A 24,439-nucleotide genomic window follows, 5' to 3' on the forward strand; every position below is an offset into this window, starting at 1 on the left:
GATATGTACATGGAGATAAAGGTGTGTGTGAACATGTGTGTGTCAGTGTGTGTGTGCATGTGTGTGTATATGTGTGTGCATATGTGTGTGTGCATGTATGTTTGTGTGCCTTCATGTGTATGTGTGTGTGTGTGTGTGTATCTGTGTGCACACACACTCATATAAGTACAGATGCATACATGCAGATATATATGTACATATACATCCCCACATCTACTGCCTCTTCCTACTTCCCTCCAAACACACAACTGATTTACTGTCCATCATGTGGTCAATTTCCTGTTCACCATGCAGTCAATTTCCAACTAATCGTTGTCACTGGAATACCAACATCAAACCACTATACCGCGTGACCTTTCTCTCCAGCAATAATCATCATCATTTAACATCTACCTTCCATGCTGGCATGGGTTGGATGGTTTGACAGGAGCTGGCCAGGAAGAGAACTGCACCAGACATCTGTGTTTGTTTTGGCACAACTTGTTTTTGGCTGAATGCCCTTCCTAACACCAACCATCCAGCAGAGTGGACTGAGTATTTTTTACATGGCATTAACACAGGTGAGGTCAGTTTTAGCATGGTTTTTTACAGCTAGATGCCCTTCCAAATGCCAACCACCTTACAATGTAGATTAGATGTTTTTTTACATGGTACCAGCACTGGCAAGGCCACCAGGTAACTTGCAAGACAAAGATCCTATGAAAGGGAGGAGGCATTGGAGGAGGTTATCTTGATTTAGATGATGAAAGGTTAGAGTGTGACAGAGAGACAGAAACAGGTGACTTGCTGTAGAGTAGGAATATGGTTACACATAGTATATATATATATATATATATATATATTAGCCTGCTCGCTTAGCCAGCGGGGTGGCGTCATTCGAAGGCTAAAACAATGCGAACGCATTGTGACCAGCGATGTGTAACAACATCTGATGGTCTGGTCGGTCACGTGATCACGTGATATATATATATATATATATATATATATATATATATATATATTATGTGTGTGTGTGCATATATATCATCATCATCATCATCATCATCGTTTAACATCTGTTTTTCATGTTGGCATGGGTTGGACGGTTTGACTGGAGACTTGCAAGCCAGGAGGCTACAACAGGCTCCAGTCTGATCTGGCAATGTTTCTACAACTGGATGCCCTTCTTAACGCCAACCACTCAGTGTAGTGGCTGCTTTTTACGTGCCACTGGCTCAGGGATCCACTCTGGTGGCTCAGGCAGCAACCCACACATGAATGAATGGTGCATATAGCATGTCACCAGCACTGGTGATGGCCACAACTACAATTTCCATTTGATTGTGATTTGATTTGGTTTTGATTTACTTTACTCAATAGGTCTCATCAAGCATGGAACATCACCCGATGATTCAAAGGTTCATCTGAACTCTCAATCAAACCCCAGTAGCCGAAGACTATCCACACACTTGAAACTCAGAGTACTAAAGAGTCTGAATCAAACTGTTTTGATCTATTCTTGTAACTCCCAATAAGTGTGTTGAGTGCTCTTCTTTCATTTGTCTACTCACTCGTATAGTCCGATGAGTGGGAACATGAAACTCTGAATAACAGTTTTTGTGTTATTTTTGCTGCTTGGTTCCTGTGCCAGTGGCACGTAAAAAGCAGCCACTACACTGAGTGGTTGGCGTTAAGAAGGGCATCCAGTTGTAGAAACATTGCCAGATCAGACTGGAGCCTGTTGTAGCCTCCTGGCTTGCAAGTCTCCAGTCAAACCGTCCAACCCATACCAACATGAAAAACAGATGTTAAACGATGATGATGATGATGATGATGATATATGCACACAGACACATAATATATATATATATATATATTATATATATATATATATATATATATATATATATCAGTAACAATAAAGGGTGAAATTAATTAATTTAGAATAATTATTAATTACACCAAGTAGATTTCGGCATGTAAAAGCCTCATTCGAGGAAAATTTAAGTAATACTAAGCAATTAAGGGTTTAGCAACGAATTGCCTCACCACACACCGAATTTAGAAATAGCAGTCAAAGAGTTATAGCTATTCTTTCTACTAAAAGGGAGATCTCAGTAAAAACACAGCAAGTGCTGTGTTTTTACTGAGATCTCCCTTTTAGTAGAAAGAATAGCTATAACTCTTTGACTGCTATTTCTAAATTCGGTGTGTGGTGAGGCAATTCGTTGCTAAACCCTTAATTGCTTAGTATATATATATATATATATATATATATATATATATATATACACTCTCGGAGTGGTTGGCGTTAGGAAGGGCATCCAGCTGTAGAAACACTGCCAGATCTGACTGGCCTGGTGCAGCCTTCGGGCTTGCCAAACCCCAGTTGAACCGTCCAACCCATGCTAGCATGGAAAGCGGACGTTAAACGATGATGATGATGATGATGATATATATATATATCACGTGATCACGTGACCGACCAGACCATCAGATGTTGTTACACATCGCTGGTCACAATGCGTTCGCATTGTTTTAGCCTTCGAATGACGCCACCCCGCTGGCTAAGCGAGCAGGCTAATATATATATATATATATATATATACTATGTGTAACCATATTCCTACTCTACAGCAAGTCACCTGTTTCTGTCTCTCTGTCACACTCTAACCTTTCATCATCTAAATCAAGATAACCTCCTCCAATGCCTCCTCCCTTTCATAGGATCTTTGTCTTGCAAGTTACCTGGTGGCCTTGCCAGTGCTGGTACCATGTAAAAAAACATCTAATCTACATTGTAAGGTGGTTGGCATTTGGAAGGGCATCTAGCTGTAAAAAACCATGCTAAAACTGACCTCACCTGTGTTAATGCCATGTAAAAAATACTCAGTCCACTCTGCTGGATGGTTGGTGTTAGGAAGGGCATTCAGCCAAAAACAAGTTGTGCCAAAACAAACACAGATGTCTGGTGCAGTTCTCTTCCTGGCCAGCTCCTGTCAAACCATCCAACCCATGCCAGCATGGAAGGTAGATGTTAAATGATGATGATTATTGCTGGATGTTAGTCTGTGATTGGTCATGCGGTATAGGATGTTAGTCTGAGAAAGGTCACGCGGTATAGTGGTTTGATGTTGGTATTCCAGGGACAACGATTAGTTAGAAATTGACTGCATGGTGAACAGGAAATTGACCACATGGTGGACAGTAATTCAGTTGTGTGTTTGGAGGGAAGTAGGAAGAGGCAGTAGATATGAGTGTGTATATGTACATATATATCTGCATGTATGCATCTGTACTTATATAAGTGTGTATGTGTGCTTAGATCTATATATCATCATATATTTAATAGATCATCAATTAAAATATCTTTCTCTACAACACCAAACATAGGATCTATTATAGCCAGTTCTAATAAAAGAAAAATTAACAAATATAAAAATAGCCATAATAATGATGATAATAACAATAACAATAGTAATAATAGTGATGGGATGGTAATGGTGATAAGAATAATAATAGTAATAATAATGATATGATAAGAACCAATAATCGGGATATATGTAATACTCATAATACGGAATACATAATAATAATATTAATATAAAAAAACTGAAGCAAAATTCTAAATACAATACAAGTAAAAATATACAAAATGCATTAGATAATACACCACAAGATAATAATAATAAAAATAATAATTTAAAAGTAATAAATATATCTAATTCTACAACAAATAATAATACAATAAATTCAACAATAATACCACTCACTGAAAATAACCATAACAATAATAGATACGACATAGCTGAACATAAATACAATAATAGAAATAAGAATTGCTCCTGTAAAAATAAAAAAAATATGTCCTTTAAAAGGCAATTGTAGAAGATTTAATGTAATATGCAAATGTAGAGTTACAATAATTAATAATTCACAAGGTAAGGTATACATAGGTAGTTCCGTTAATTTTAAGCAAAGATTTTTAGTGCATATACACTCATTTAAGCCAAATACAGCCACCAATACAACTTCATTAGCTACATACATAAGCTAAAGAAAAACAAAATTAACTATAAATTAGAATGGTCTATAATAGATTCAGCCATACCATACATGCATAAATCTAATAGTTGCTGTCTCTGTATGAAAGAATCACTGTATATATTATTATATAAACATAAGAATTTAATAAATTGTCAATCAGAAGCACTTTCAACATGTAGGCATAGATTTTATAAAACCTTTCAATATTATAGGAAATCTAATAAAGATTTGGATTAGTAAATATATATATAGATATACTTTTTTTTTGTGATATTAAAATATAGGGTGATACTTACAAATAGATAGATTGATAAATTGAATAGAATTATTTGACTATAAGTAAATTTATAAGATATAAATTATAAATTAGACATTAAATAAAGATTGACTAGACATTCCTAGAATTAGAACCCAGGTCCATCTTATCTATAACAAATGGACAGTTATAATTGAATTAAATTTAAAAATCCAAAATTTTAATTGGTATCTTCCAATTACAAAAATAAAAATATAAAAGAAATACTGTGAACAATTTATAATTTTACAAATTCATTGTGAGTTGAAGTGAGTTATTGAAGCTGAGTTATATTTGTGAGTTGAATGTTAATTTATTGTTGATTATTGCTGTTCGTTGATATCGTTGTTAATATCGTTAAATTTTTGTGTCGTTAAATTTTCCCATTGAGGAAAATGGAGAAGGTGCCTGCGGGTGGTCACAGCTATGCAGCTACAACTGGAAGAGGAGCAGAGGAAAGAACACTAAAGACTTTTGAAATAAAAGTCAAACCCAAGAAAATGAAAGCTTGCAAGAAGCTGCTAAAGAAGGAGGGTGAAACTATAAAGCTAATACCACTCGAAGAGCTGTCAAACAGCGTAATGAAGAAAACGGTGACCTACAAGACCTTGAAGGTTGCTACAAGGAAAATAGAAATAGCAACAATAGAGGAAATCGAAAAAGTGTTGGAAGGCATTAAAAAGTTGATAACCTTCAGAACGAGAGGCAGAAGGTATGCCACTGTAGATGTGCGATTCATATTGGAGGAGGAAGCAATAAGACATGCAACGGAGGCAATTCGTTTGGAAGAATGGATTCTTTTGCCATTGTATTGCGGAAAATGTGTGGCGAGAGTTTGGGTGGGCCAAGTGCCCCCTGAGCTGGAGGAGGCATGGCTAATGACAGCCATTATGTATAACATGAAGGACGGGACCAGAATACTGAAGGCCACCAGAACAAATAAGCTGGACTACTGGGGCTATGGATTGGAATTAACAATCCACGCAACAGTAGAAGACCTCAATAGAATAACTGAGGAGATAGTGTTGCCTAACAGTTTCTCACTTAGAATGAAGGTGGAGGGCAGACCGCCTGTGTGTTTTGAATGTGGCGAAAAGGGGCACATGAAGGCGAGATGGCCACAGAAACAACAGAGAGAAATTCAAGAAAATGTCGAACAGGCAGTGCTTGTCGAGAGTAGTGCAAAAACAGCGGAAGAAGGTTTCATGATAGTGGAAAGAAAAAGGAGGAGCGGTAGGGTAAGCCTGTCACCAACTAACCAGATTAAGAAGAAAGAAGAGGTGGAAAGGGAAGATGTAACAAGAAAGATGACAAAAGTAAGGTGGAGAAGGGAAGTGAAAAAATAATTAAGAAGGTGTGTGACAATGAGCCACAGAAGGATGAAGCAAGGATGAGGACGACATGTGATATGGCAGAAGTTTCAGGAATTCAGCTACAAGAGGGTGAGATGGAGAAACTGTTTACAGTGGAGATGGAGAAGAAGAAAGTTCCAGCATCAGAGAAGAGTATAGAGGAAGCTATATCGGGAGAGGAAGAAAGGAGAAAGCCTAGTGGAGGGAAGAAACAATGGAATTTTTTTACCTATTCAAAAAACAAGGAAGTGGAGAAGGAAATCGTGAAGTTCAAGAACATCATAAGGGTAAAAATGCCCAGAGACACGTACTCTGAGAGAGCGAAGGGCTTGGTGGCCGATATGTAGCCTACGAGAAACTTAAAGACAAGTGCGGGGATAGAATCGACCCGGACAGAACGATAGTGGAGTTCAATGAACTGCCACCAGTAATTGATCTGATAGAACTGGAGCAGTATATGAAGCGTTAAAAAAAAAAGGGGGAAAAAAAAAACGAGAGTGAAAGGAAAAAGTATTTTTGAACAAAAAAATGATAATTAATGAAAAAATAAAAATGAAAAAAAGACAGATAAAATAAAACTGTAATAACAATGTGTAAAAACGTTCCCCTGGTACTGCATGAGGAGTGATGAGGAGTGGGGCCCATGCAGCCATTTCATTTTTCATTATTGTATAATATTCATTCTCATCCGTTTTATGTTTACTGTCCCCACTGTGGTGTTGTGTCTATCCTTGTAGTGTCTCCTCTGTGTTAGTGGCCTGAGTGCCAAATAAAGAAATATTTACAAATTCATAGCTTCAAATATAATTTGATTTTGTATTATGAACTATATTTGGATTACCGGATAATATAATGAATTTTATACAAAAATATTATGGATTGCTACAGAAGAATTACCAAGACAAAAGTGTCATGGATAGCTTCAGAGGAATTACCAAGAAGACATATGAATTTCAAGACTCTCATACTAAAGTATATACACTTTTTACATTTCTAAACTAACTACATGAACTATACTGGAATGCAAGATGATATGACAGATTTTGAGTATGAATATTATGAATTATTGCAGTAGAATAACCAGGGAAATATATATGGATTTATAGACTCTCATCAAAAGTAGTAATTTTTAATTTTTATTTTACATTTCAAACAAACACTATTTTACAAACATCTTTCTATAAACACCATTTTACAATTTTAATTCAAATTTAAAAAAAAATATCATTCGATACATTATACAATATTCATATTTTATATTTCTGAAGAGCAGAAGGGTTGTCTATAAGTGCTTATCAATATAGGACTTCATTATAGGGACAACCCTTTTGCGAAACGATTGTAAGATGCTTAAAAACTTAATTCAAAAATTTTAAACCTTCAAATTTATTTTATACATCATATTTATATTTTTAATATTTATTTATTTACTTATATACATTTTTAATACATAAAGTCTTTCATATGTGAAAAATTCTATATTGATTTCCTTATATTAATAATAATAATATATTATTAAAAAATATATGTATGTATATATATATTTTGAAAATATAAATATATGAAAGAATGGAGCTGAACGACGAATTAACAAAGCACGTAATCTATGCCCTAGGCACGTAACTTCAACAGTGTTTTTTCTGATGTGAATTTGCTACCCAGGTATTGGTTAATTCGAATTATCCTTAATAAGATAATTCATTCACTACTCAAATATGTATATATATATATATATATATATATATATATATATATATATATATATATATATATAATCATCATCATCATCGTTTAACGTCCATTTTTCATGCTGGCATGGGTTGGACTGTTTGACTGGAGACTGACAAGCCAGGAGGCTGCACCAGGCTCCAATCTGATCTGGCAATGTTTCTACAGCTGGATGCCCTCCCTAATGCCAACCACTCTGAGAGTGTAGTAGGTGCTTTTACATGCCACCAGCAGGGGAGCCAGTCAGGCAGTACTGGCATTGGCCACATTCAGATGGTGCATTTTACGTGCCACTGGCTCAGGCAGCAACCCACACATGAATGAATGGTGCATATAGCATGTCACCAGCACTGGTGATGGCCACAACTACAATTTCCATTTGATTGTGATTTGACTTGGTTTTGATTTACTTTACTCAATAGGTCTCATCAAGCATGGAACATCACCCGATGATTCAAAGGTACTTTTTAAATGGGCTGGTTATGCGACACTGGTGTGATCTCACTTTCCTTGCCAGGTCTTCTCAATCACAACATGCCTCCAGAGGTCTCAGTCTTTCATCATTGCCTCTGTGAGGCCCGACGTTCAAAGGTCATGCTTCACCACCTCATCCCATGTCTTCCTGGGGTCTCTCTCCTCCATGGGTTCATTCCACTGTTAGGGAGCGACACTTCTTCACACAGCTCCTCTCATCCATATGTAGCACATGACCATACCAGCACAGTCGTCTCTCTTACACAGCACATCTGAAGCTTGTTATGTTTAACATTTCTCTTAGGATGCTTACACTCTGTTGTGTGTGCACACTGATTACACATCCAGTGGATCATACTAGCTTCATTACTTTTGAGCCTACGCATGTCTTCAGCAGTCACAGCCCATGTTTCACTGCCATTTAGCATGGCAGTTTGCACACATGCATCATACAATCTGCCTTTCACTCTGAGCAAGAGGCCCTTTATCACCAGTAGAGGTAGGAGCTTTTTGAACTTTGCTCAGGCTGTTCTTATTCTTGTGGCAATACTCTCTTAGCATCCACCCCCACTACAGACTTAGTCACCTAGGTAGCAGAAGCTATCAACTACTTCTAGATTCTCCCCCTGGCAAGTGATGGAATCAGTTTTCTGAGCATCTGCAGTGTTTATTGCCCTTGTGCATCTGCTGCATACAAAAGCTATCTTCTTGGTTAACCTTCCTTTGATGTTGCTTCACCTCTTATGCATCCATAGCTTACCCTGGGTACATTTTTTGGAGTTTCTACCTACATCCTTTCTACAGATCAAGCAGGGCCATTTACCTGAAAGAGTTTGTGATGTGTTCGCCTTCCTACTTACTAGGACCTTGGTTTTTGCAACATTGACTTTAAAGCCCTTTGATTCTAAACCTTGCTTTCACACCTGAAATTTCTTCTCTAGTTCTGGTAGTGATTCAGCTATGAGCGCAAGGTCATCAGCATAGAGGATCTGCCAGGGGCAGCCTGTCTTGAATTCCTCTATTATTGCCTAGAGGGCTGATCCTTGGTGAACCCCTACTTCTTCCTGGAATTCTTCACAATACTCATTGCCGACCCTTACCTTACTAATGGCGTCCCTGTACAGCTCTTATTAACCACTTGTCAATCCAGTTTCCACATCACCCACCAGATAAGGGAACATGGGACTTGATATATATATATATATATATATATATATACTTTATTTAAAAAAAGCAGAAAATTCAACAAAACCTGTTACTCTGAGTTTCACGTTCCTGTTCGTCGGACAGTTTTTAGCCAAAATAAATAAAGCATATTACTCTACCACTGGTATTTGAGTACTCTTTCTTCCACCTTGTTTCACATTTATGTGTTTACTCCAGTATATATATATATATATATATATATATATAAGGATACATGCTAGACAGCTTATATGATATCAAAACACAAAGCAATAAATTTTGAACAGCTATAATGACTTATAACCACACACTAATACTTATATTTATAATACTTGTATACATACACACACACACACACATATATATATATATTGATAAAAATATAAGATAACAAAAGAAAGAAAGAGATCTCGATATTATGTAAATAGAGGAAATTATCTGTAAATGTTATATGTGACAATTATTCTGTAAATGTAATGTGGACAATTATCTGGCCGGATAACTGAAGAGATGGGGGCGTGAATTTCCACCTGGGCATCCGAAACTTGGAGTTTTATCTTGGCTACCAAATAATTGTCACATATTACATTTATATATATATATATATATATATATATATATATATATATATATATATATATTATATATATATATATGTATATCTGCTCAAAATTTATTGCCTTGTCTGTTTTGGTGTCATATATGCTGTCTAGCATGTTTCTTTTACTTGCTTGAACCTCGTGAATCCTACTGTGATAACTATAAGATTACTTGATAATTATTTTCAATGTCTTTTATGAATTGTTTTGGTGGATTAGTAAGCTGATTGGTTGTATACTATTGACAATGAATTAAGACTTTCTGTATTCAGTTGGAAACACCTTCATTGCTCATGCTACTTTCTTCTGTTGTTGAGATGAATCTCTCACAAATTGATTATAACCTCATGGTTCCACATAATGACTGACAAAATGAAATGGATATTTTGTTTTATTATTATGCTAGATTACACAATGTCTGTGTAAGTAATATGTAAGTAAATAGTAAATAACCGATAACGATTGTCACATAACAACATAATATTGTCTTCATTTCTTGAATGGACGTTAAATGATGATGATGATGATGATGATATATACTAGCTTAAGGTGACCCGCTCTATGCGCGGGTGAGGTTGTGGTTGTTACTTTCTGTTGCTTCCTTTCTGTTTCTTTCTTATTTTCCCACTCTCTTACTCTTCCTTTCTCTTGGACTTTCCCTCGCTTTCTTTTACTCTTTATCTTTCTCTATCTGTCTCTCTGCCATTTATAAAAAAATTAGATTTCTGCGTTTAAATTACAAATCTGCTTCCACTTTACCATGTTGAAAATTTGATAGAAATTGGGCAAAAAGTGTCCGATCTAGACCACCAAGTGTCCCACCAAATCAATAAAATCCCAGTTTACACACCAAAGCAACCACTGTAGCATCACAAAACGTCTCCCAATCAATTTCCCCCCTCCTGTAAATTTGAATCCCCTTCCAACCCCATTTTTACGTAAAGATCCAATTTATGTCTACGTTCGCCTTCTTCATTTTATTGATAGGATTAGATGCCAATTGTGCCAATCTGGAGGGGCTTAGAGCCCCTTTGAATCTTCTCACCATAGCAACCGCATCTTTCCAGATGGTGAGTTTTAACCAACTCAAATCTCTCCCTCATCATGCCTTCTATGCCTGTGTCAATTTTCAGCTCGATCTGACTACTGGTGTGGTTGCCAACCTCTGACGTAGCAAAACCTGCACAAAATTTTGACCCAAAGCCTTTTTTATATATATAGATAGCAGAGAAACCCGGTCTTGCCTGGGATTAAAATAGTTTATCATTCTTTTATTTGTTTCGGTATTGTAACTCGATTTCATTCGGGTCTACCTGGGCCACACTTTAAACATAGGGCTTTTAACATAGGTGTGCAAATTTTCAACTGAATCCTACCATATTTACTAACACTTTTGCCTGTATAACTGCTTGTGAGACAACATGTGCCCTTTTCACAAATATGTAGTAGACCTACAGAGATACCCGACTTTACTTGGGATTAAAATGGCATAGTTTTTCATTGTTTTACTTGTTTGGTTAATATAAGCTGATTTCATTTGGGTGTAATCGGGCCACATTTTAAAAGATGAGGAATTTTGTCCTCGAGGTCACGCCTTTCATTTGAGGAAAAAAATAGTTGCCATGCAAACTCGCCAGCACTTTTAACATAGGTGTGATATTTTCAGCTCAACCGACCACATAATGCACACATAATATATATGCATTAAATATATATATGTACATATAATCGCATTGTATATGTGTGTGTGTGTGTGTGTGTGTGTGTGTATGCATTATATATACAAAGGTATACAACTTAGATATATATATATATATATACAGATATATACACTTTGTATATATACATTATATATACATATTTATATATAGAACACACACACACACACACATATAGATTAACCCAATAAATATCTGATTCATAATATTTGTTCTCATGATTGTGTGGTGGTGGTGGCGATAATAAAACTCTCTATGAATGCAGACAGACGTACAGAGAGAGAGGAGGGAGGGATGCAGTGGAAGAAAGAGTGACAGTGCTGGCGAAGGCGGTGGGGGAAAGATAGTAGTAGTTGTCAAACGCTGTTATAGAGAGAAAGTGACAGGAAGGGAGGAAAGAGAGAGAGAGAGGGAGGAAGAAAGGCAGATATAAGAATGAGAGGAGACTTGTCAAAGTGTATGTTTTTTGCCCTAGTAACCACACCTTTTAAGATAGGGATTTCTAACTTAGCTCACTGACGTCCTCACCTCATTTTACATGTTCCTGTAAATTTTTAAGCGAATCTGACGGGATCTAGTGGTCTTTAACCCGTTCCAATGCCAAAACCAGACAAACAAACTTTTCGCATTTCAGATTTATAGATATTAACTAACTTTAGGTGACCTGCTCTATGCGCGGGTAAGAGTGTGGTTGTTACTTTCTATTGCTTCCATTCTGTTTTTTATCACCACATTCTCCCTCTTTGTTCCTCTCTCCTTTCTCTCTCACTTTCCCACTCTCTTACTCTTCCTTTCTCTTGGACTCTCCTTCGCTTTCTCTTACTCTCTATCTTTCTCTATCTATCTCCCTCCCATTTATAAACAACAAAAGATCTTGAGTAAGTTGAGAAAGAAATATTTTGAAAGATCGATCATAAATATCAGGCAGTGACAACGGAAAGGTCTGCTTCAAGGCAGAAAGCAAAACACTAACATTTAAAAGGGACAGACGAATTTGCGAGCTGAATAAAAATAAATAAATATTGGAAACCAAAGTTTGAAGGGATAGAATCTGAGGAAGGTAGAGTCACCATGGCTGTTATTTCTTAACGACAGTCAGCAATGTAGTGGCAGTTTAATGGCTGATGTAAAATTTTGAACTTGATATAAAAGAAAATTCCTAAACATCAAGTTTTGAAGTGATTCTTTCTCACGACAGTAGACTCATCATGGCAAGCATTCAAAACTTCATCATGGACGGCAACACATTGACGATTAAAAGGCTGGCGCAAATTTTTTAGCTTGATGTAACAGAGAATTCCTAAACACCCGCTCCTGTAAATTTTAATCCCCTTCCAGCCCCATTTAGACACCTTTTCACATCTTTGTTAATATAACCTGATTTCATTCGGGTCTACTCGGGCCACATTTTAAAAGATGAGGAATTTTGTCCTAGAGGTCACGCCTTTCATTTAAGGAAAAAAATAGTTGCCATGCAAACTCGCCAGCACTTTTAACATTGGTGTGCATATTTTCAGCTCAACCGACCATATAATGCACACATTATATATATATCATCATCATCATCATCATTTAGCGTCCGTTTTCCATGCTAGCATGGGTTTGGACGGTTCAACTGGGGTCTGTGAAGCCAGAAGGCTGCATCAGGCCCAGTCTAATCTCGCAGTGTTTCTACGGCTGGATGCCCTTCCTAACGCCAACCACTCCGCTAGTGTAGTGGGTGCTTTTTACGTACCACCCACACAGGTGCCAGACGGAGCTGGCAAACTGCCACGAATGGCTGGTGCTTTTACGTGCCACCGGCACGGGGGCCAGGTGAAGCTGGCAACGGACACGAACGGATGGTGCTTTTACGTGCCACCAGCACAGAGGCCAGTCGGCGCAGCACTGGCAATGGCCATGAACGGATGGTGCTTTTTACGTGCCACCGGCACGGGGGCCAGGCGAGGCTGGCAATGGTCACGAACGGATGGTGCTTTTTACGTGTCATCGGCACGGAGGCCAGTCGGGGCAGCGCTGGCAACGGCCACAATCGGATGGTTCGCTTACTTGTCACCGGCACTGGTATCACAGCCGCAATTTCCATTGATGTTGATCGACTTCGATTTTGGTTCTGCTTTCTGATATCTGATTTGATTTTGATTTTGATTTTCACTTGCCTCAACGCGTCTTCACAAGTGGAGTTTTGTGTCCCAAGAAGGAAAGGTATGTATAAGTCGACTGGCTACATACCAGGTAGAGGCCACGGGTTATGGTCTCACTAGTCTTGCCGGATCTTCTCAGGCACGGCATACTTCCATAGGTCTCGGTCTCTAGTCATTTCCTCGGTGAGACCTAAAGTTCGAAGGTCATGCTTCACCACCTCGTCCCAGGTTTTCCTGGGTCTACCTCTTCCACAGGTTCCCTCAACTGCTAGGGTGTGGCACTTTTGTACACAACTATCTTCAGCCATTCTCGTCACATGACCATACCAGCGCAAACGTCTCTCTTGCACACCACAACTGATGCTTCTTAGGTCCAACTTTTCTCTCAAGGTACTTACACTCTGTCGATTATGAACACTGACATTACACATCCATCGAAGCATATTGGCTTCATTTCTTGCGAGCTTACGCATATCCTCAGCAGTCACGGCCCATGTTTCACTACCATGTAGCATGGCTGTACGTACACATGCATCATACAGTCTCCTTTTACTCTGAGCGAGAGGCCTTTTGTCACCAGCAGGGGTAAGAGCTCTCTAAACTTTGCCCAGGCTATTCTTACTCTAGCAGTTACACTTTCAGCACACCCACCCCCGCTACTGACTTGGTCACCTAGGTAGCGGAAGCTATCAACTACTTCTAGTTTGTCTCCCTGGAACGTGGTAGAAGTTGTTCTCTGCACATTTCCAGTGTTTATTGCTCCTGAGCATCTGCCACAGACAAAAACTATTTTCCTAGTTAGCCTTCCTTTGACATTGCTGCACCTCTTATGTGTCCATAGCTTACACTTGGTGCACCTTATAGAGTTTCTACCTACACCTTTTTTACAGATCGAGCAGGGCCATCTACCTGAAGTCGTTTGTGATTGGTCTACCTTCCTACTTATTAGGACTTTGGTTTTGGCTAGGTTGATTCTAAGGCCCTTCGATTCTAATCCTTGTTTCCACACCTGAAACTTTTCCTCCAGTTCTGATAGTGACTCAGCAATTAGAGCAAGGTCATCAGCATAGAGGAGCTCCCAGGGGCATCCTGTCTTGAATTCCTCCATTATTGCCTGGAGGACTATGATAAATAGGAGGGGACTGAGGACTGAACCTTGGTGGACCCCAACCTCTACCTGGAATTCTTCACTGTACTCGTTGCCAACCCTCACCTTACTAGCAGCGTCTCTGTACATGTCTTGCACAGCTCTCACTAACCATTCATCTATCCCTAGTTTCCTCATTGACCACCAGATAAGGGATTGGGGGACCCTGTCAAAGGCTTTCTCCATGTCAACAAAAGCCAGGTACAGGGGCTTATCTTTGGCTAGGTATTTCTCCTGCAGCTGTCTTACCAGGAATATAGCATCAGTAGTACTTTTCCCTGGCACGAACCCAAATTGCATCTCATCTAAGCTAACTCTCTCTCTAATTAATTGGGCTATAACCCTCTCCGTAACCTTCATTACCTGATCCAGCAGCTTGATACCCCTGTAGTTATTTGTATCTAGGATGTCACCTTTACCTTTGTAGCAGTTGACTATTATGCTGCTACACCAGTCATTGGGTATGACTCCTTCATGTATCACCTGGTTAACTACACGGGTGAGTAGGCTATAGCCGACACTACCAGATATTTTGAGCATCTCTGCAGTAATTCCTGATGGGCCTGGGGCTTTCCCTGTTTTCATGCTTGTAATTGCTTTAACTACTAAGGAACTGTCAACTCGGATTGCTGGTCCCTCTGTTGGGTCGACATTCGGCAGACTCTCTTTCTCCCATTTATTTTCCTCATTCATGGCGTCTCCAAGCCTCTCTCTTTGCATCCTCATTTAGCGCAAGTGAACCGTCATCCTTGCGAACACACTTCTCTCCTACCATGTCACGATTCTCTCTCACACACTGTTTTGCAACACGAAATACCTCAAGTCTTTCATCCTCACGGCGCAGAACATTGGCAAATTTTTTCTTATCTGCTTCCCCTCTGGCTAAATACATCTGTCTCCTAGCTTCCCTTCTGGCACTCTGATACACTTCCCTGCTACCACCATTCTTCCAGTCCTTCCAAGCCTGTTTCTTTTGTCTAATAGCCCTGTCAACAATATTGTTCCACCACCACGTTATTTTGGGTCTTGAGGGGACTTTGCATCATCCACAGATCTGGTCAGTGGCTTTCAGCAGGTTGTCCCTCAGAAGCGTCCAGTTGTCTTCTACCCCATTTTCGTCAAAGGCTTCAAGTAACATGTCTCTAAATCTCTGTCCATTCGCAGGGTCTTTAAGCTTCCAGACCCTTCTTCTCTATGTTGGTCGTCTTCTAGTCGTCCTCTTAGTCCTGATCCTAAAGTCACTAACTACCAGTCTATGTTGTGGGGTACATTCTTCGCCTGGGAAGGTTTTTGGCATTTATAAGCAGCCATCTTTCCCTTTTTCTGGCAAGGATGTAGTCGATTTGGCTAGTATGCCGGCCCGATCGGTAGGTGACTAGGTGGCTTGTCGGTTTCCTGAAGTTAGTGTTGCAAACCATAAGATTATTCGCATTGCAGAACTCCAGCAGCCTGGTTCCCTCCTCGTTGCGGGAACCATAACCGTAGCCTCCATGTACGCCATGGAAGCCCCCAGCATGTCGTCCAACATGCCCATTGAAGTCACCAGCCACAATGAGAAGGTCCCTGTCGTTCGTCAATGAGGTGGTCTGCAGTAGGGTGTCATAGAAACTGTCTTTCTGTCCATCGGATAGCCCTGGCTGAGGGGCATAGGCCGATATAATGGTTGCTAATCTATGATGAAGCACTATTCTAATCTTAAGTATTCTGTCACTTACTCTGATTACCTCAAGTACCTTATCTACAAATTTTTCAACGAGAAGTATACCCACGCCTCCAACCCCGTCAGTGTTTCCTGCCCAGAAAATCTTGTACCTGTGTCCTTTGCCTGTGAGGAACCTAGCAGAACCGCCTCTCCACCTTACTTCTTGGATGCAACAGATATCAACTCGTCTCTGTTCAAGCATCTCAACAATCTCACCAGACCTACCTTTCAGTGTGCCTACGTTGAGAGTGCCAACCCAGAGGGTGTGGAAGGTATGGGCCCTAGAGGCCCAGGGACGGGGAGCAGTGGCGTCATGTACCTGAAAAGAAAGCTCGCATTTGGCAGAATTCATAAGCAAAGCAATGATCTTAAGTTCAACCTGCTACACTACACTATCATGTTTTGCGCCGTATGGTCACTACCTTATATAGTAGGGGTGGTATTGGCTTAAGGCCTTTAGGTGTTCATGGAAGAAAAGCAAAGGAAGACAAGATGAGATAAGGACTTCCGGTACAGGTGGAGGGCGGGCACCACCGCGCACTGAGAACGATGGGGTAGGAATTTAAGCGACAGAAAGACCAATAGATGAGGCAGAAAGACAAGATTTGAGATGAAATGCTTTGTGGTCGTGTGAATAAGTTTCTATGAGTGAAAGGTATATGTTGTGGGGAAATGCTTGAGCTAGCATTTGAGACGAAAGACAACGATAAAGAGGAAACAATAAGGTTTTATGGTGATAATATTCGCAAAAAAAACAATGAATGGAGGAGCAAGTCGAAAACTTAAAAATATCTTAGCTGCTATTTTTCATCCTGAGGTTCATGTTTCGTGTGTTACAGCCAGATATATATATATATATATTTGTGTGTGTGTGTGTGTGTGTGTGTGTGTGCGCGCGCGTGCATGTGTGTACGCATTATATATATAAATGTATACAAATTATATATATATATAAATACAGATATATACACTTTGTATATATACATTATATATACATATTTATATATAGAACACACACACACACACATATAAATTAACCCAATAATTATCTGATTCATAATATTTGTTCTCATGATTGTGTGGTGGTTGTTGTGGCAATGATAATTCTCTCTATGAATGCAGACAGACGTAGAGAGAGTGACAGCGCTGGTGAAGGCGGCGGGGGAAGATAGTAGACTTTCCCTTGCTTTCTCTTACTCTCTATCTTTCTCTATCTATCTATCTCCCATTTATAAACAACAAAAGATCTTGAGTGAGTTGAGAAAGAAAATATTTTTACGCTTTTTAAACCCTTCGTCGTTATTCTCATTCACTCATTATTACTTTCTCCCTTCCTTTCACATTCTCTCTATAACGTTATAGAGAGAAAATGAAGGGAAGGGAAGTAGACACTGTGAAACGACATTATAGAGAGAAGGTGAAAGGCAGGGAGGAATGAGTGAGAGATGGAGAAAGACAGACACATAAAAGAATGAGAGAAGACTTGTCAAAGTGTGCGTTTTTGGCCCTAGCAACAACACTTTTTAAGATGGGGATTTCTAACCTAGCCCACTCGCATCCTCACCTCATTTTACATGTCCCTGTAAATTTTGGAGTCAATCCGACGGGATCTAGTGGTCTTTAACCCGTTCTCAATGCCAAAACCAGACAAACAAACTTTTCGCATTTCAGAATTATAATATAGAGACTAGCTTAAGGTGACCTGCTCTACGTGCGGGCAAGAGTGTGGTTGTTACTTTCTGTTGCTTCCATTCTGTTTTTTATCACCACATTCTACCTCTTTGTTTCTCTCTCCTTTCTTTCTCACTTTCTCACTCTTCCTTTCTCTCGGACTCTCCTTCGCTTTCTCTTACTCTCCATCTTCCTCTATCTATCTCTCTCCCATTTATAAACAACAAAAGATCTTGTGTAAGTTGAGAAAGAAAGTAGTTTGAAAGATCAATCATAAATATCAGGCAGTGACAATGGAAAGGTCTGCTTCAAAGCAGAGAGCAAAACACTAACATTTAAAAGGGACAGATGAACTTGCGAGCTGAAAAAAAAATATTGGAAACCAAATTTTGAAGGGATAGAATCTGTGGAAAGGAGAATCACCATGGCTGTTATTTCTTAACGATGGAGAGCAACATAGTGGCAGTTTAGCAGCTGGTGTAAAATTTTGAACTTGATGTAAAAGAAAATTCCTAAACACCAAGCTTTGAAGTGATTCTTTCTCACGACAGTAGACTCACTATGGCAAGCATTCAAAACTTCTTCATCATGGACGGCAACACATTGACGATTAAAAGGCTGGCGCCAATTTTTTAGTTTGATGTAACAGAGAATTCCTAAACACCCGCTCCTGTAAATTTTAATCCCTTTCCAGCCCCATTTAGACCCCTTTTCACCCTTTGGTTAATATAACCCGATTTCATTCGGGTCTAATTGGACCACATTTTATAAGATGAGGAATTTTGTCCTATAGGTTACGCTTTTCATTTGAGGAAAAAAATAGTTGCCATGCAAACTCGCCAGCACTTTTAACATAGGTGTGCATATTTTCAGCTCAACCGACCACATAATGCACACATTATATATATATAAGTACATATATACACATTATTTATATATATGTGTATTTGTGTGTGTGTGTGTGTGTGCGTGTTTGTATGCATCATATATATAAATGTAAACAAATTGTATATATATATATATATATATATATAATATATATATATATATATATATATAAATACAGATATATACACTTTGTATATATACATTATATATACATATTTATATATAGAACACACGCACACATATATAAATTAACCCAATAAACATTGGATTCATAATATTTGTTCTCATGATTGTGTCATGTTGTGGCAATGATAATTCTCTCTATGAAGGCAGACAGACATAGAGAGAGAGTGTGAAAGCGCTGTCGAAAGCGGGGAGGGGGGAGATATAGGACGCTGTGAAACAACGTTATAAAGAGAATGTGAAGGGAAGGGAGGAAAGAGAGTGAGTGATGGAGAAAGACAGACACATAAAAGAATGAGAGCAGACTTGTCAAAGTGTGCGTTTTTGGCCCTAGCAACGACGCCTTTTAAGATGGGGATTTCTAACCTAGCCCACTCGCATCCTCACCTCATTTTACATGTCCCTGTAAATTTCGGAGTCGATCCGACGAGATCTAGTGGCCTTTAACCCGTTCTAATGCCTAAAACCAGACAAACAAACTTTTCGCATTTCAGAATTATAATATAGAGATATATATCAAATTGCGTAAAAAGTAAACAAATATTTTGAACCATGAAGAATTTGTACTGGATTTTTGCAGTTTTGAATGATTTTAAACATTTTTTTTGCAATTGCCTGATAATACAGGCATAGACTTGCCCAAATGCATCAATAAATTAGTATTGAAATTTTTTTTCCACCATTGTTACAATCTGACATGGAACTGTCATAGCACGATATTCGAACAATTTTCCTATTCAACTTCAAAAAATGATGTATAGCAGCTGAAACTGCTAGCGATATCAACAAAACATTTTGTAAGGAAATACCAGTGAGTGGTCAGCTCAAAAATGGTTTAAACAATTTCACAGTGGAGACTTGAGCCTTGAAGATCATGAGCGTGGTGGATGCCCATCTGTCATTGATGATGGTCAATTAAACACCGTCATTAAGAAAGATCCATGTAAAACCACTCAAGAACTGGCAAAAGAACTTTAAGTTAGCCAGAAAACTGCCCGCAACCATTTGCATGCGATCAGAAAATCAACAAATGGGTACCACATGATTTGAATGAATATCAGAAAATGCGCAAATATGAAATTTGCTCATTGCTTCTTCTCTGTAACCAGACCAATCCATTTCTCAATCATATTGTAACTTGCAATGAAATGTGGATCCTGTACAATAATAAAAAACCTTCTTCACAGTGGTTGGATCAGAATGAAGCACCAAAAACCTTCCCTAAACCCGAACTCTTCAAAAAGGTTATGGTGGCTGTTTGGTGGTGTACTACTGGACTCATCCACTATAACTTCTTAAAATCTGGAAAAACCATTACTGCAGAAACATATTGCCATAAAATTGCCAAAATGAACGAAAAACTGCTACTTCTCCATCCCAGACTGGTCAACAGAAGAGGGCTAATCATTCTTCATGACAATGCTCAGCCACATGTTTCACTAATGATGCTCCAGAAGCTGAGGGAACTTGGCTACGGAGTTCTTTCCTACCCAGCTTATTTTCCATACCTTTCTCCTACCGACTACCACTTTTTTGAGCACCTTGATGGTTTTCTGCAAGAGGAGTTCAAAAATTAAACCGATGCTGAAAGTGTGTTCAAAGAGTTCATCAGCTCCAGAACTCCAGATCTTTATGTTGCCAGAATAAACAAACTTGTAACTCATTGACAAAAATGTGTTGATTGCAATAGTACTTACTTTGATGAATAAAATTTCTGCATTGTTGAAATATATTGTGATGAATTTCATGTTTCAAAACATTGCTTACTTTTTACTCAGCCATATATATATATATATATATATATATATATATATATATATATATATGTATAAAAAATATATATAAAAATACAAAATGGGACAAGAACGCAAAACATTCAAATAGACAACACAAAAGACGGACAGGTCATTCGAAGCCTCTAATCTTCAATCAAGAACCGGATCATCCTCGCAATTTCGGCTGATTAATCTTATATGAACACACATATATTTGTATATTTGTTTTACAAGATTCCTGATGTGAAATCATGTGCTGAAACAGATATTGTTATATTTCAGGATGTTAATTTATTTTGCTAAATAAACACATGCACTATATACTTGTTCTTCATTTCAGTGTCCTTTGTCTGAAATCTTCTGTCACATATCCTTTGATCTCTTCAGTAACTTTCCATCCCTGGTATCTCCTCCTCCTGTACTGTTTAGTCCATTCTGTCTTTCTATAGAAGAGGTTGCAGGTTGTGTGATGAGTGATTTCAGACAAAGGAGAATAATGAGAACAGTAATAAAGCTGAAGTGAAGAACTTGTATATAGTGTGTGTGTTTATTTGGCAAAAAAAAAAAAAAGTGACCATCCTGAAATACAACAATATATATTTATAAAATTTATATCTATATATTTCTAGGTTTATTGGTACTTCAGCTTCACGAGAAACTTTGCTTCCACAAAGACAATTTTCAAAATCTTCACCAGGGATAAAGGTTAGATACTTTGTCTTTATAGATTTCTTCTGAACAAGCAGTGAACAAATTTTGATGAGGAAAGGGCATAGTTAACTGACTAAATCTCAAGGAGTTATTGATACTTATATCGTTGATTCCAGATATATTAAAAAAACAAAAGCAATAATGATATAAAAAAATTAGATACTATGAAAGTTTTACACTAGCCTGCTCATTTTGCTAAAAATTAAAATTATATTAAAATTATATTGATCAGTTAGTAATATGAACATAAAGTGACAACTGGTTACAAGTTGAAAAAAATCAAGTTCAATTTCTCTGTAAAATTGATAATTAACTTGATAATTTCTTAAGAATATTTAACTAAAGAATATTTAGCTTTGTGGAAACTTAATAGTAATGTAGATGCTAGTATATTTGATGTAAGAATGTTAAAGTAATTAAAATTACAACCTTAACTAATTCTGGTAAGGACAGTAGGAAGTAGCCTTGAAATGTTAAATAATTTAAAATAATCAAATATAGACTGTGATGGGGAGTCAGCCTGCTCATTAGCAGCATGATATGTTTTAGTGTAATTAGTTCCCCTCAATAAACTGTCATTTTACCATTATTACAGATTTTTATAATGACATGACTTTTGCAAATACACACTGAGTGGCATTACAATGTAAAATAACGAGTTGAAGAAAATACCTACTACTTGTAGGTGCTTCTTTACTTAATATTGTAAGTCAATAAATGATAATTAAAATTACACCCTTGTTTATGTTAACGGTTTTAATGATTAATTCTGGTTAAAATAGGCCAGAGAGACTTCCCCAAAATTTATGTCAAATATACTTCTGTCTTTTTTTCATACAGCAGCCATCTCTGGGTATTTTACCTTAGTCATTCTTTTTACTATAAGGACAATCTGTTTTCATTCCCAAGTCATTCTCAGGTTTCTGCACTAATAATTAGACAATCCTTCACTAATCAGGTCTGTGGATTGAAACATGGTTGAAGTTGTTGCTAATTTACAAAAGATCAAACTCATCCCACACTGTATTCCATATCTAATTTTAATGAACAAAAATTCAGTCATCACCCCATAGCATTTTTTTTACTTGTATTAGTCATTTAAGATTATTGTTTTTATCCTTAAGAGTGTAATTTTAATTACTACCCCACTTCCAGCCACTTACACCCACTTACACATAATGCTGGGTAATCATGTATCTCCTCTATTGCAAGATACCTGTATCTATCCCTCTATCATATATCAACCACTAAAACCTGGCATAAAGCCATCACCCCTCTCTCAAATACACTCCCACTCACATGTGATGGCTTTTCCCTTTTCCTTTCTTTATTTTGTCTTACAAGTTATTTGGCAACCTCACAAGTGTCAGTGTCACAAAAATAGCACTAAGTATACACTGTAAAATGTTTGGTGTTAGAAGGTTCTATGTCTGCTTTGGCATAGTTTCTACAACTGGATTTCCTTCCTAATGTCAACCACATAATAGAGTGTACTGGGTGCTTTTTATGTGACACCAACACCAGTGAGGTCACCAAGCACCTGCAAGATAAAACACCTAAACTGAGCAGGGTATAGACTGGAGGAATAAGAAACTATGATAGAGGGAGAAGAGCAGGTGTCTTGCTGAAGAGGTGAATACATAGTTTGCTCATTTGGGAAGTGAGAGAGAGAAAGAGATAGAGAAAGATATGTGAGGTCCAGGAGTAACAAGAATATGACAGAATAGGATAGAAGAGTAGAAAAGGTGAATGTATAGGTAAACGCACTGAGTGAAAATAGTATGACAGATGATTAGAAATATGGAATGAGTTAGACACAGAGAATATCAGTTCAGTGTAGGAGGAAGTGAGAAAAATAGGGTGATGTAGATGATTGATGGAAGAGTGGGTGTGAGAAGACAAGTGAGTTGGGGGAGACTTGACAGAACCTCGATTCTGCTGAGATGGATGGGTCTTCTCAAGTACAGTATAATGCCATCCCTATCATCTCTGACAGATTCAACATCTTGAGATCAGTCTTCACTACTTCATTCCATGTCTTCCTAGGTCTACCTCTTTCTTTCACATGTAGTGATCAGCATTTCTATATACAACTGTCCTTGTCTGACTGCATCACCTGATCACACCAGCACAGTCTTCTCTCCTGCATACCACCACTGATACGTCTTATGCCCAATTTTTCTCTAAGCACATTTGTATTTTGTTGTACTTGCACATTGACATTGCATATCCTTTGGAACATATTTGTTTAATAATTTCTTTCAAGCCTTTGCATATCCTCTGCATTCACAGCTCATGTTTCACAGCATTGCTGTTTTTACACTAGAATCATACAATTTGCCTTTCATACTGAGAGGGAGGTCTTTTGTTATAAACAGAATTAAAAGTTCTCTGAACTTTCTCCAGCTAATTTGTATTCTGGCAACTATACTTTCAGAGCATTCTCCTCCACTGCTAATTAGGTCACTGGAATAACAGAAACTATCTGCTACAATTAGGAAGCCTCCTGGGCATTTCAGAACATTTATTTCTCATGTGCTTTTATTTATTGTTCCTACACATCTGCCACAAACAAATCCTATTTTCTCTGTTAACCTTCCTGTGATTCCACTGCGCCTGTTATGTGTCCATAGTTTGCACTGAGCACACTCTATGGAATTTCTCCCTAATCTTTGTCTACATATGGAACTTTTACCTACCAGGGTTAGTGTTCTGTTTGTTTTCCTGGCCCTTTGATTCCAGGTTTTATTTCCATACTAGGAAATTTAATTCTAATTCTTCTACACTTTTAGTTATTAGAACAAGATCATCAGCATAGTGGAGTTTCCATGGGCGACCAAT

General features: G+C 38.0%; 1 protein-coding gene across 1 annotated transcript in view; it reads left to right on the forward strand.

Moving 5' to 3' along the window:
- The first annotated feature begins 9,123 nt into the window (after positions 1 to 9,123).
- LOC115218047 (IQ domain-containing protein H-like) overlaps positions 9,124 to 24,439 on the forward strand; it is a 396,498-nt gene continuing 381,182 nt past the window's right edge. The window contains exons 1-2 of the mRNA XM_029787806.2: positions 9,124 to 9,129; positions 21,517 to 21,592. The gene's annotated coding sequence lies outside the window, so the exon portion shown is untranslated. The remainder of the gene's footprint in view (positions 9,130 to 21,516; positions 21,593 to 24,439) is intronic.

This window comes from Octopus sinensis, linkage group LG12 (assembly GCF_006345805.1).
Source record: "Octopus sinensis linkage group LG12, ASM634580v1, whole genome shotgun sequence".
NCBI classification, from domain to species: domain Eukaryota; kingdom Metazoa; phylum Mollusca; class Cephalopoda; order Octopoda; family Octopodidae; genus Octopus; species Octopus sinensis.